Raw genomic sequence first — 12571 nt, 5'->3', positions numbered from 1 at the left:
GACTGTTGGTAATCCCTAAAGTCCTTCAAAGTAAAAGAGGAGGCAGGAGTTTCAGCCATATGGCTCCTTTACTCTGGAATCAACTAGCAGCCTCGGTCCGAAGGGCCCACACCATTAGTTTATTTAAGAGGAGACTAAAAAGCTTTCTCTTTGATAGAGCTTCTCATTAGGAATAAAATAGGAGCACTAAGTTGAGCTGCTCTAGGCCTCGACTGCTGAGGGGATTTCCTCTCTCCTGTTAAAGGGAGGAACTCTACATTTGGAGCTTCTGTTTCTTGTCTTTCTTTCTTTCACTCTGTGTAACAACATTACTGGAGCCACCAGATACTGACAGGAGGGGAGCAGGATCCAGGGGATCAGACCCAAGACTCACAGAGTGGAGTTACGACGGTCCTACTACCCGACCCCCCCACAGCACCGGGACCCCCCCACAGCACCGGGACCCCCCCACAGCACCGGGACCCCCCCACAGCACCGGGACCCCACCGCAACGGCACGGCCCTTAAACTCCAGACTGAGATTGGTTCATCATCAGACCAACGCTCATCATAGACTTTTCTTAGTATTTGTACTTATCTGGCCTGTCTGCCACTCTCTCTCTCCCTCTTCTATTCCTCTCTCTCTCCCTCTTCTTTTCCTCTCTCTCTCCCTCTTCTATTCCTCTCTCTCTCCCTCTTCTATTCCTCTCTCTCCCTGTCCTATCCCATGTACTTCTCCCCCCAACCGGTCAAGGCGGATGCCCCCCCCCCCCCCCCCCCCTTCCAGAGTCTAGGCTCCGCCCCCTTTCTTCCTGAAGAGGGACTTCTTATGAACTGTTCTTCCTGAGAGGGAGTTTTTCCTGGTTCCCACTGTTGCTTGTTCCATCTGCTGCTCTGGAAGGTTTAGTTGGGTTCTGTTGTTCTCTATCATTGTAAGAGGTTCTGGAAGGTTTAGTTGGGTTCTGTTGTTCTCTATCATTGTAAGAGGCTCTGAGATGTTTGTTGATGTGAGTTAGTGCTTTACAAATAAAATTGAATTGAATTGAATTGAAAATAATAATAATCAAAAATAATTCAGTCGGTGCCTCAAGTAGTAAATTGAACCCCGAACAAAGTTTTAGAACTTGTCCTCTTTTAATAGTCTACTGAGAAGATTAACACAATGTTTACACATTTATAGTAGAGTGAATTCATTTAAATATATATAAAAATAACATAAAATAAAAACTGTTGTTTCAGTGCAGGACACTTTTCTAATCACACTGTTGCTTTACAGCTATTATAAAGAAAACTACCATTTTGCAAAAAAAATGTAATGCTGTGCATAAAATGCTCTCTGATGTGAGGCACAGGACAATTTCCCCATAGATACTCTCTCATGACATAAAAAATCTCAAGTAATGTCTGGGAGCTTCAGGTGGGAGGAGCCTGGTAGAAACTCAAGATTTCTTATAGTGAACCTGCCAGCGAGCAGGTTATGTTCAGAGAATCTGTTGCCATGGTGACTGACTCAGAGTTTCAGTTAACTCTCTTTCTGGAACAGGACCCTGAAGTGATGGAAATGAGTACCCAGTACCCTACCCACAGTACCCAGACACGGACATCGGGAGTCACACTCATATTCTGGACCTGTCCTAAATTACAAATATTCTCGGAAAGAATCTTTTGAGGCATTAAGAGGAATATTCCAACAAAATATTACAAAAGATCCAAAAGTGGCAATACTTGGGCTTATACCAACAGGTATTAATAATAGAGCTCAGAAATATCTTTTCCAAATTCTGACTGCAGCAGTGATCAAATGTATCACAATTACATGGCGAAAACTGGAGCCACCAACATAGAACATGTGGATCGAGAAAGTAATACCTGTTTTAGAGATAGCTGGACGGATTGCAGATGATATGTTTGTGGAGTCCGTTAATGAATGTGAACTTTGTAAAACTTGTTAAAAATCGAAATAAAAAGTAAGTTAAAAAAAAATGCAGTAATCTGAAAGTTAATCTGAAAGTATAAAAGCATTTCTGCTCATACATTTTAATTTTCAAATTTCAAAATGGTCACTATTTGCTGGGGCATCTTTTCAAAAATTAAAACTTATAGGAAATTTTCTTTTTAATTTTAAATAAGTCACAGAATAAGCAGCCTTGTATAAGAAAATTAAAATGCAGTTTAATCTGAAATTGAAAAAGTATTTCTGTTAATACATTTCAAATTTATTTTTGAGCCACATTCGCTTCCATAATATTTAGGATCTGAGCACTAAAAGTGTGAAGACCTTATCTGAAAGCAAGAAATGATTAGAGTCCAAACCCTGAAAGTGCAAACAGCTGATTGAAACCATAGAGTTCATGGGGGTCCGAGCCCTGAGCGGGACGAGAACCCTATTGGAATGCAAGGAATCATTGGGGTCCGAGCACTGACAGTGCATAGGACCCTAATGAAACCGTAGGGATTATTATTATAATTATAATAATCATTATTATTATTATTATTATCATTATTAGCTGTCATTATTATTATTTGTCAGCCTGAATGGACGCGTTTTTGAGGGCCTTATCATACATAACCTTTTGTGAAACTTTGAACACTTGTCAGGCCCGGCAAAGATTTTAATAATTTGGGGGAGTTACACATTTGCAATGGCTCAATGGCGCCCCCTGCAAAATTTGAAAAGGGGAGCCCCAGAATCCCGTTTCACCAAGAGCTATGAAAATCGGCACACATATGTAACAGGCCAAGATGAACAGAAAACTTTGTTACGGCCGAACCAAAAACTCACCAGGAAGTCAAATATTTGAAGGAAAATTGTTAATTTTGTAGAATTTTGCATTCTGCAAATGCTTCACTCGGTCTAAAACTTTTGTATGATCACAGTCGGTCCTCATCATATCCAGAGGCCAAAATACACTGTCAAAAATCTGATGGTTTGCCATGAAACAGGAAATGGTGTTGTTGGAACCCGGCCTTAAGCCCACTGGTTCCTCCCGGTCCTTCGATCCTATACTTGGTTTTCAAAAAAGGGTCTCAAGACAGCAAGTTACGTTAAACCATTGACAGTATTTAGCAAAGACAGCTAAATGCAATGCGCAGCGCTGGACCCTGAAGGTCTGGGCAGGAGAACTTAGGTGGTTCAACATTTTTCTTCTGGGTGGAGCCACACCCCATCAATAGGCTTCAGTGCGATTGGTCAATTTTGTCATGGCGTCTTTTGCCAACCGAAATCAGAAGTCCTTAATCACTGTATGTCATGAAAGCTGTATGTGTGTATGTTGTTATCCGGAGTAGCTGAGTTCTATGTCTGATGCTCTGCCATCGTATGTCAGGCTGAGAGCAGAACAACCTTGTCCTGCAATCAGAGTCAGACTGAACTATTAGATACTGAAAGTCTGACAGTTCATTCGAAGCATACACATAAACAGTGATCATAGTATTGCTAATGTAATAACCTTCAATGTGTAACTGCTCCACATGCAGCAAGTTGCTCCTGATAACAAATAGAGAATTCATGGTATCTGGGTTGTTGGTGTGAAAAAAAACAACCTACGAATTTAAAGGCAAACCCTGACCATAACTGTTGACCTTCTAGAAAAAATAGGCCTTTTGTATTATAAACTTCAAAGGTTTGTATTTCTAAGGAACACTTCTAATCCCCCTTATTCTGTGACACTTTAATTGTAGTAATTTTTCTGCACATTACCTTCTGTCTACCCGCCTCCATTGTTTGCTTTCAAAGCTTACGGACAAATGAAATATTAACCAGCCTGAGTATATGCTGTATTTCCAGCGAAGCTCACTTCAAAGCTGATTAAGTCTTTTGTGAGGACCTTCTTTGAATTAGCTAGGCCTCTGCAGATCCATTTATATTTAGATGAGAGTGTTGATCAGAAGAATATGGGTAAGGGCCTTGTTCCCCTCATCAGATGCATTTAAAGTGTTTGTTAGCCAACAGTCTGCCTGACTGAGGAAGCAAGAGTCCATGTTTGTGATCATACAAACATGGACACTAAGAAACCCTTGGAGCTGATAAACACTGATTTCACAATCCATCAAGAAACACATATTCAATTTAAATCTTACCAGTTATCAAAGGTTGGTGTTTTCAGGTACTGTCTCACTTCCTCTGATACCTCCAGGGAGCTGCAAAAAGTTCAATGACTGAGATAAACAATTTGTTTGTTATTGTCTGTTTCTGCTTTGTGACAAGAGCTTTGATGTAGGAACTCACCTCATTTGCAGGAACTTCTCCTGTACATGTTCACACTCTTCCCTGGTTTTATGTAGAGTTCTCTTGTGGTAGAATGGGGATGGCTTGAGGGTTCCCTCTGAAAGATCTTTGAACAACCCCAACCAGCTGAGATGCTCCACGCTCTGAGACAGGTGATCACATTGCATAACTCTGTAAGATTATAAAATTATTTACTGTGAAAGATGAAAACTGTGTTTCATACGAACACCAAGGCAATGGCAAGGCACAGTTCCCAATTATCTTTTTATTTGTCTTTTATTAACTTTTTACAAACATGTAAAAATCAAGGATTAAGTAAGGTCAAGCCAAAACAAAAACAAAAAGGAACAAAACAACAACAAACAAATTCTGATGGTCAGGCATGTTTAGAGTCAATTATTGATTTGTTGATGCGTGTTAACATATTTCAGAGGTTATTCTGTGCACGTTAATGTGGATTGGATTCCCAGTGGAGTAGCACTTTTTTTTTTTCATTGATGTTCATATGACTTCCAGACAAGACGTCCATGTAACGTCCAAGAAATTCATACAAAACTTTAATTGTGGCTTTTTGTGTCCAATTGTGGCCCTGAAGTTTTGTCTCAGTGGGGAAGACAGGTAGGCTTGTATAATTCAATTCAATTCAATTCAATTTTATTTGTAAAGCGCTAAATCACATCAACAGACATCTCAAAGCCTCTTACAATGATAGAGAACAACAGAACCCAACTAAACCTTCCAAAGCAGCAGATGGAACAAGCAACAGCATAATAACATGATAACATATAATGGATCATCTGGACCAACATGGTGGCCAGGTCACAAACTTTCTTTTATTTTAAACAGTTGAGTGAAAAGCATTTCTGGAAACATTTCTGGAAAGAGATAAGGTTGGCAGTTGCTGAATCTTTGCCCATTTTGGTTCCACTTCAGATAGTTTAGATCAAGGGTGGCCAACCCGCAGCCTTTGCCTCAATGTGAGGCTGTTCAATCCAGAGTGTGGCTCTTACAACTATAAATAGTTCTCTTGTGAAAGCTGGAGTTCGGATTTTCTTTACTTGTACCTAAACCCATAGCTCAGCACAACATCCCTCTCACCCATGTTGTCACACAGTTTAACACAAAACCTGCCTGAACAAGATAATGATGGGAGAGCAGCACTTCAGATCCATCACATGGAGCAGGTAGTGAAGAAGCTGGAGGTAATTGGTGGATCAAACCCAGACCCAGACACACCTTGCTGAGAGCAGCTTGGTAAAGTTCCGGGATCAATAATTCTTTAACTAGACATCGTCAACACACAAATGATGCCTCTTTCCCACCGTGACGGAGGTAATATGCAACCAGCTCATTTTGTCAAAAGTAGTTGTCTTCAGAGCAGCAGAAACACGTTGTTCTCTATGAACAGCCAGCTCTGTACCGAATAACGTGGTGGTTATTCACTGTATCACCACAATCACTGCAGCTTTCGCTTGATCACACTACAACACTCGGTCTGATGGTGATATATGGTTTGTAGAATCTGTCTTTACTGCAGTAGCAGTTTTCCAATTTGCAGACAGTTCCTGCACATTAGTGTGGCTGAGGGTGAAATGATCCTGTTAATGCTGTTTATCCACACCTTGGGAATGCTGGCTAATCTTCGTATTTCTGTATGGAGATGTATCATACAATATATATGTATTTTCACTTTGTGTCATTCAGTGTCTGTGTGAGAGAGGGAGTATATTTGTAAGCCAACATGAGTATAGTGTGGCTCTTGGTCCCTGACTGGTTGGCCATCAGTGGTTTAGATGCTCCAGGCAGTTCCGGGGCAACATAACGCAACGCAGCTCAAAACGTGCCACACCGCTCCCAGCATGCACTGCGGTGCATTTCACATAGACAATGAATGAGATGTGAGAAAGTGATTGATCGTACCTTCATCCTGCACTGCAGATGGTTTACAATTTTTAAACAGATTAAATTTGATGATATATCAAACCACTTCACACTTGACAGACGGACAGAAAATGTGTGCACTGTGATGATAGCTCACTTTTCTTTGGTGTTATTCTGCAAAGTAGAAATGAATGAAGGATTTTTGGTTCTTTTCCAAGGTACTTTACCTCTAGTTTCTCCCTGAATGAATCCACTTGCTTCTTCATCTCGTAGATCACTGCAGGAGTTTCACCAACTTCGGTGAGGATTCTTTTCTCCAGGCCCTGCAGTCTAGGGTCATACACCAATAGTGAGGCTCAGTAGCTGTTAAAAAACCCACTGTGTACAATGGTTTAGTAAAGAAGACATCATCAATATTTCCTTCTCCTGTGCTGTCTACCTTTTTTCCATGGATGAAAGATCAAATCCCAGAACACCAGCCAGCTCTGCACCTGAACCAGGAGAAGAGAGTGAGGCTGTAGCACTGTAGATATGAATTCAAACCATGGGGTTCCATATTAGTGTTAAATTAAAGATACCTAATGGCTCACTGTTGCAGTCAGCTGCCACCACCTCCAGCTTGTAGCAGGAATCAGGGCTGTTGGGATCCAAGCTCGGCGAGATGATGGTGATGTTTCCTTTGGGGTTGTACATCTTCAGGATGTCATGTGGTCCTGCTTCAGCTGCAGAGCGGAAGAGATCTGAAGAGAACAGCGAGCCAGTGAATTAAGGATAGCTTCTACAAAGAAAGAAATACTCTCAAATTGATGTTTAGCATATATTTAATGAATAATGAATAAACACTGTCCTATAAGACAGAACTGAAAGTACTATGTTGTTCCTCTTGACTCACAGAGTGCCAAGAGAAATAACAGTCTGTACTTTTAAGATGAGGTGTCAAACTTTGCTTTTTATTCAAGCTTATACTTAGTGCCACTTCAGATAGAGCATTTTCTTAGTGAGGCTGCTCTGGGTTTAGGAGCCTTTTTTAATGCACTGACTTTCTTTCCTCAGTAACTACCGTCAGTAACTTCATGTGTGTCTTGTGGTCTTTGTGATCATTTTTCTCTAATTTTTCTACTATTTTAAACTAAAAGCCCTTATTTCAAATTTAAAGTCCAAACTGCTCTTGGCACAGAAAAAGCCCACCAATACCCAAAGGAACCTTTTACAAATAAATCAAAGCAAAACAAAATGAATATGTCAATATACATTTGACCCCAGAGAAGATACAATAAACACATATTTTAGTTTATTCTTTGTGTCTATATATTGTTTTTTATGAAGACAACTTTTTCTTTTTTTAATCATAAATAAAAATGTTATCCTTGTGTTTGCTCGCAAATGTACAGGTAGATAGAATTTCCTGCTGGGTATTTCTGCCTGTCGGACCTCCTCCAGAGCCCATGGGTCAGCTGCAGGTTCATCAGTCAGGAACCACCATTACTCAACATTTTGCCCCTTCAATCTTGGAATGTCTCCCCGTGGCAGGGCAGTGACAGGTATGTCTCCGTGTCGCTCTCTGCAGCGTGTTGGGGTAATTCACTCTTTCCTCAGTACCTGTCTTTACTCCTCAGCTGGAGCCAAAAGCTGCCATTTTCTACCTCTTCTGCCACATCCACGCTGTTTTCTTCAGCTTCCCCCCAGATGCCCCTGCATCCCCCAGGAGGAGTATGGCTGACAGCTCAACAAAACCTCGGTATCCCACTTCAACAGGGTAGATAATGGCATTCCAATCAGCCTCCAGACATTTGGCACTGCAGCGAGCTCGGTTTCCCTCGAAGGCAGCCTCGATCCCTTCCTCAGGTAGAATCGTCAATTCAATGAAGCTACGTCAACCTTGCATTGGTGGACCAAGCAACAACGTCAGGATGGAGGGATGTGATGGTGATCTCTGAGGGGGAATAAAAGTTACCTATCGAGGTCAACCGTCATGTTCCATTCCTGGTCAGTGGGAAAACGGTCTTGGTGTTTTTCTTGGCCTCATGTATCTTAGTTCCCCACCTTCTGTGACAAAAACTGAACTGGTAGCACCAGACCTTGTACTACCCAGGGAGTTGACTCTGGTCAATCCTTGAGAGTCCGTCCATTACCTGCTTCATGAGAGCTTGCCCCATCTGTTTGTCAGAGATACTGCCTCCCCAGGCATTTTTTTGTCCCAATGGTTATTTATTAAAAAAAATAGTAATAATAACAACAAGACGAGACAAGATAAACACACAAAAAACAAACAAAGAAAAGAAAACAAAATATATATAAAGGCTTTTGATGGGTTGTTCAGACAGGAGGTGGTGGAGGTCCCCGACTCCTCTTCTGAGTGACCGGCATTCATTCTTGTTCAAGCAATCAACTTGCCAATCCTGTTCAGCAATCTAGATATATGGCGCTGTCTGAAGGAGGCTGATGATATCATCTATGTAGCTTCTCAAAGGGGGTAGTCCCTGACTGAATAATGTTTTTATCCCTCCAAGGATTTGTCTTTCACTGATAAGAATTATCTCAAAAGCTGCCACAAACAAGACTGGAAAAATGGCACACCCCATAGCGATTCCTACTTGTAGTTGCTGCTTCGGTGTTTGTAGGGCAAAGCAAATCTGTCATTGAAGTAGGCTGAGATCAGGTTTTTTATACAAGAGGGCATGTAAAAGGACATAATTGATCAGCGATGCAAGTGCATGGTAGCTGTTGGCTTTTGTGAACACACTTTCGCTTCCCATCTTAGATTTGTGACCCTCTAACTTTCACCAATCCACATACCCACTTTCCAAAGATCTTTTCCTTGTTTCCTGGAGTTCTGGTGTTCTCGTTGTTCATTTCCATTGCTGTCGTTATCATGTGGTCCATCTGTTCAGGCCAATCTTTCATCCTGCTTCTCGGAAGGCCTGTTGGTTGTTTTCTCAAATGTTTTGTTGTTGCTTTGTGTATTTCTCTTGTTGGTGAGGTGATTCTATATATCAATATTCTTTTTACATTTAGAGTGTTGGGGTCTCAGGCCACATGTTTCCGAGGACAAAGAGAGTTCGGCCTACAACTCCAGAATGAAACCTACAGCCCTTCATTTTTTTTAATCTAAAAAAAATCCTACTTGGTATTTAACTTGTCGGGGAGTTAAGGCCATAAATGAAATTTGAAGGCCTAACAAAGGCTGCGCCCGTCATGTTGGCAACCAATCCAAAAATTTCCCATGTGAAACTCTGCATCAGATTCAAACTCACAGCACTCATTGGTGAAGGACTGACCAGGCCCCCATTGATGCGAACCATGCACGACGCGCCGCGCGACACAGAAATTGCAACAAGAGGGCACAAATCAAAGTTTAGATCCATGATGACCAAGGCCACAGGTTTAGCTTGCTGGATGAGTGAAAGACTGTGCTGAGGGTTTTTGAACCCTTTTTGGGACCAGCTGAGGATGCTGGAAAAACCAGCTGATCCTCGCCTCTGCAGAAGGGAAGAGCCCACACTTAAGGCTGTTTTATGCTTGACACAAGAGTGTGATGTGTGGAACTTAGACGTACGGAATAAGCATGAGAGAACTTGTGTGCCATTTATACTACATGCGGCTCCCGCTCCCAAACTGCAGGGGGCAGTGCATCGTAAACACACTTCCACCTCAGTATTAAATTAGAGCAGAAGAAGTAGACTTCTTCTCTTTGACACCAGCAGGTGATCCTGCAAGCGGAGAGCGGACCGGGGCATTCAACTATTGTTTAGAATGAAATTTTTTCTCTGTTGAAGTCTGACACTGAAGCAAATTGGCATCTATGAGTCAAACTTTGTGTTTTCAGTGTGGATGCGCAGTTTTATGCTTTTTGTGTCTTTAAAATCAAGTTCAGTCCTCCTCTTCTTCAGCTCTGACTTCTTTTCCTGCATGTCTCCGTCCGTCTAGTCAGAAAAACTTGGAGGCACACGGAGTGGCGACGTCCATGTTAAAATGTCCGTACGGAGGAGCGTGGTGACTGAAATGGCGTAGTTTGGCCGCACGGAGCTGTGCAGAGACAATAGCTTTTGATATACAAACATGGACCCAAGTGAACTCAACCTGAGAATTTTGAGAAAATGCCTCTGCAGTCCCCCTTGAGGGGAGGAGGATAACTGTGAGGCAAATAATCCTCTACTGTGATTGGCCCAAAGGGGTGCACAAGAAGTGAATCACGGGAGGTGGGTCACAGGAAGGACAGAAGGGGGACCGCATCTATAAAGCTTGTTGTTTGTTTTCCTTATGCCTTACGTGTCAGGGGGAGCATGCCCGTCCTGTGTAAACTGCCATGTGGTGAAAATGTCTTTGTTAATAATATATATTATACAAGGAAAGATAGAGATACATCCCTAGAATGCGTTGATCATCAGTTTTATTCTAGATTGTGCACGAATTAATTAAAAAAAACACGTTTTTAACGGCTCCAACCGCTCACTGAGCGTGGCCGACAACATCACGTTTATTTTTCATCATAAATCTGGTTTTACTTGGCCTATCAACACGATTCAAAGACTGGCATGAGCTTCAAGTCTGCCCTCAGTAGCTATGGTGAAATGGAGTCTCAGCGCCCATGCGCCGTCACGCTACGCCATCGTAAACAGGGCATGCGATTTGGACGCTGATCAGCATCCATCGCTGTCTAATTAATAAATACTTGTGTAAACTCTCTTGGGATTTATGTTTGGTCATTAGCATGAAATTACTGTAGGTAATGGATTACTTACAGTAATTTAGTGCTAATGACCAAACATAAATCCCAACATAATGGTGCCCTGTGTGAGGCGAGAAGGTGCATGAATCAGGGACCTTGGTTAAGGTCTGAAGTGACTCCACTGAAAGTGACTGGTGGCTTGAAATGTTGAGCAGGTCGGCGTCGGTAGCAGATTACTCTACCGGGGCACCGAAGGTGCCTCAGGAACTGAGGTTCCCTTCATGTGTGCATCCCCATAATGTGGTAGTCATACAAAGAAGTACTCACGCACAAAGAAAAACTCACATCTTTCAGTGAAAAGAGTAAAGAGTGGTGTGCGTGAAACGGGTCTTGGCTCGTTGTCTGCAGCGGTTGCTTGCTGTCAGGGAGCCTTGAGGTGGATCAGCTTGGGTCAGACTTTGGAAGAGACCCCAGACTTGTTCGAGGATTTCTGGACTGGATGGCAGCGACTCTGCTGTTGGAAGCTGGGTGGCCCGGTTCTGGGCCAAAGGGAGTCGGGCTGGTGACTTGGGACCAAAGGCGCCGTTGGTGGCAGTCAATCAGCACAGCCAGTCGGTTCAGGAGGTCCTGACCAATAAGCAGTTCCTCTGTGTTCAGAGAAGTGACGTAGATGGGGTGCGTCACTGACATGTCCAGGAAAGCGACGTGGACCCAGACACGTTTAGTGATGGGTGACTCGTCCTGAGTGAAGCTTCTGATGTTCATGCTACACTCTTCCACCTGAAGTGGCTTTCCTAGGTCACACATGGTTTCGCAAGCTGTGTGAAGGTGGCTAAACACATGACTGATTTCTGGCCCAGAATCAAGCAGGGCGAGTGTGTCGACACCCCCTACCACCACTGAGGTGTATATGCATTTTGCATAGCCATTGTGCACAAACTTACCCAAGAAGGTCAAAGGGGGCCTCTCTGTTGGTTTTGGGAGCCTCTTGGACTTCCTGGATCTCCTTCTCCTCCAAAGTGAACTTTGTTTGTGGAGGGGAGGGGCATCCGCCCTCGTCATGCAATCAGGGGCTGGGAGTCCAGCTTGCCATGGCTATGGGGAAGCTTGATGATGTCTGTCCCCCTGATGGGACAGCTTCAGGTCTGTACCTGCCTGTGGTGGGCGGTCCACTTCATAACTGTATAGACCTGGAGGAGGCTGTCCACTTGACTGGCCCATTTCAAAAATGCGCATATCTGGGGTAATTTGTCCATCTGACTGGACATTTTCTGGTTTTACCCCAGTGTGGTTTGGCTCATTGTTCTGAGAGCCATAACAATCAATCAATCAATCAATCAATCAATCAATCAATCAACCAATCAACCAATCAATCAATCAATCAATCAATCAATCAATCAATCAATCAATCAATCAAACCACTTTATTGTCATTGCAAGAAGTACAATGAAATTCCTTTTAAGGTTGGGGGAAAGAGAGACGACGAGAGGTGAGGAGAGGAGAAAAAAAGCAAATTCCAAACTGTGCTCCAGTTTGGAATAGTTGGGCAACAGAGGCGGTGAAGCAGTCCTGTTGCTTCTCTCTGCAGTGTCAGTCCGGCGTCTGTTGTCATGAGACGGCCTTGGATAGTTCTGGTCAGAGACAAGTTCCCAGTGGGGCGGGTGTGAGGAGACACCAGGGAAGGACAGAGCCTCCGTTATAACATCCACATCCAGGAGAAATAGAAAAACAATCCAGCAATAGGCGTCTGGACGTCTGAGGGAATCCAAATGTAGATAATATTTGTTTTGGGTCAGAACAACTTTCTCTCGTCCT

This window comes from Lipophrys pholis (genome assembly GCF_963383615.2).
Source record: "Lipophrys pholis genome assembly, chromosome: 13".
Classification (NCBI taxonomy): domain Eukaryota; kingdom Metazoa; phylum Chordata; class Actinopteri; order Blenniiformes; family Blenniidae; genus Lipophrys; species Lipophrys pholis.
The sequence above is the reverse complement of the archived record's forward strand: the minus strand, read 5'-3'. Positions refer to the sequence as shown.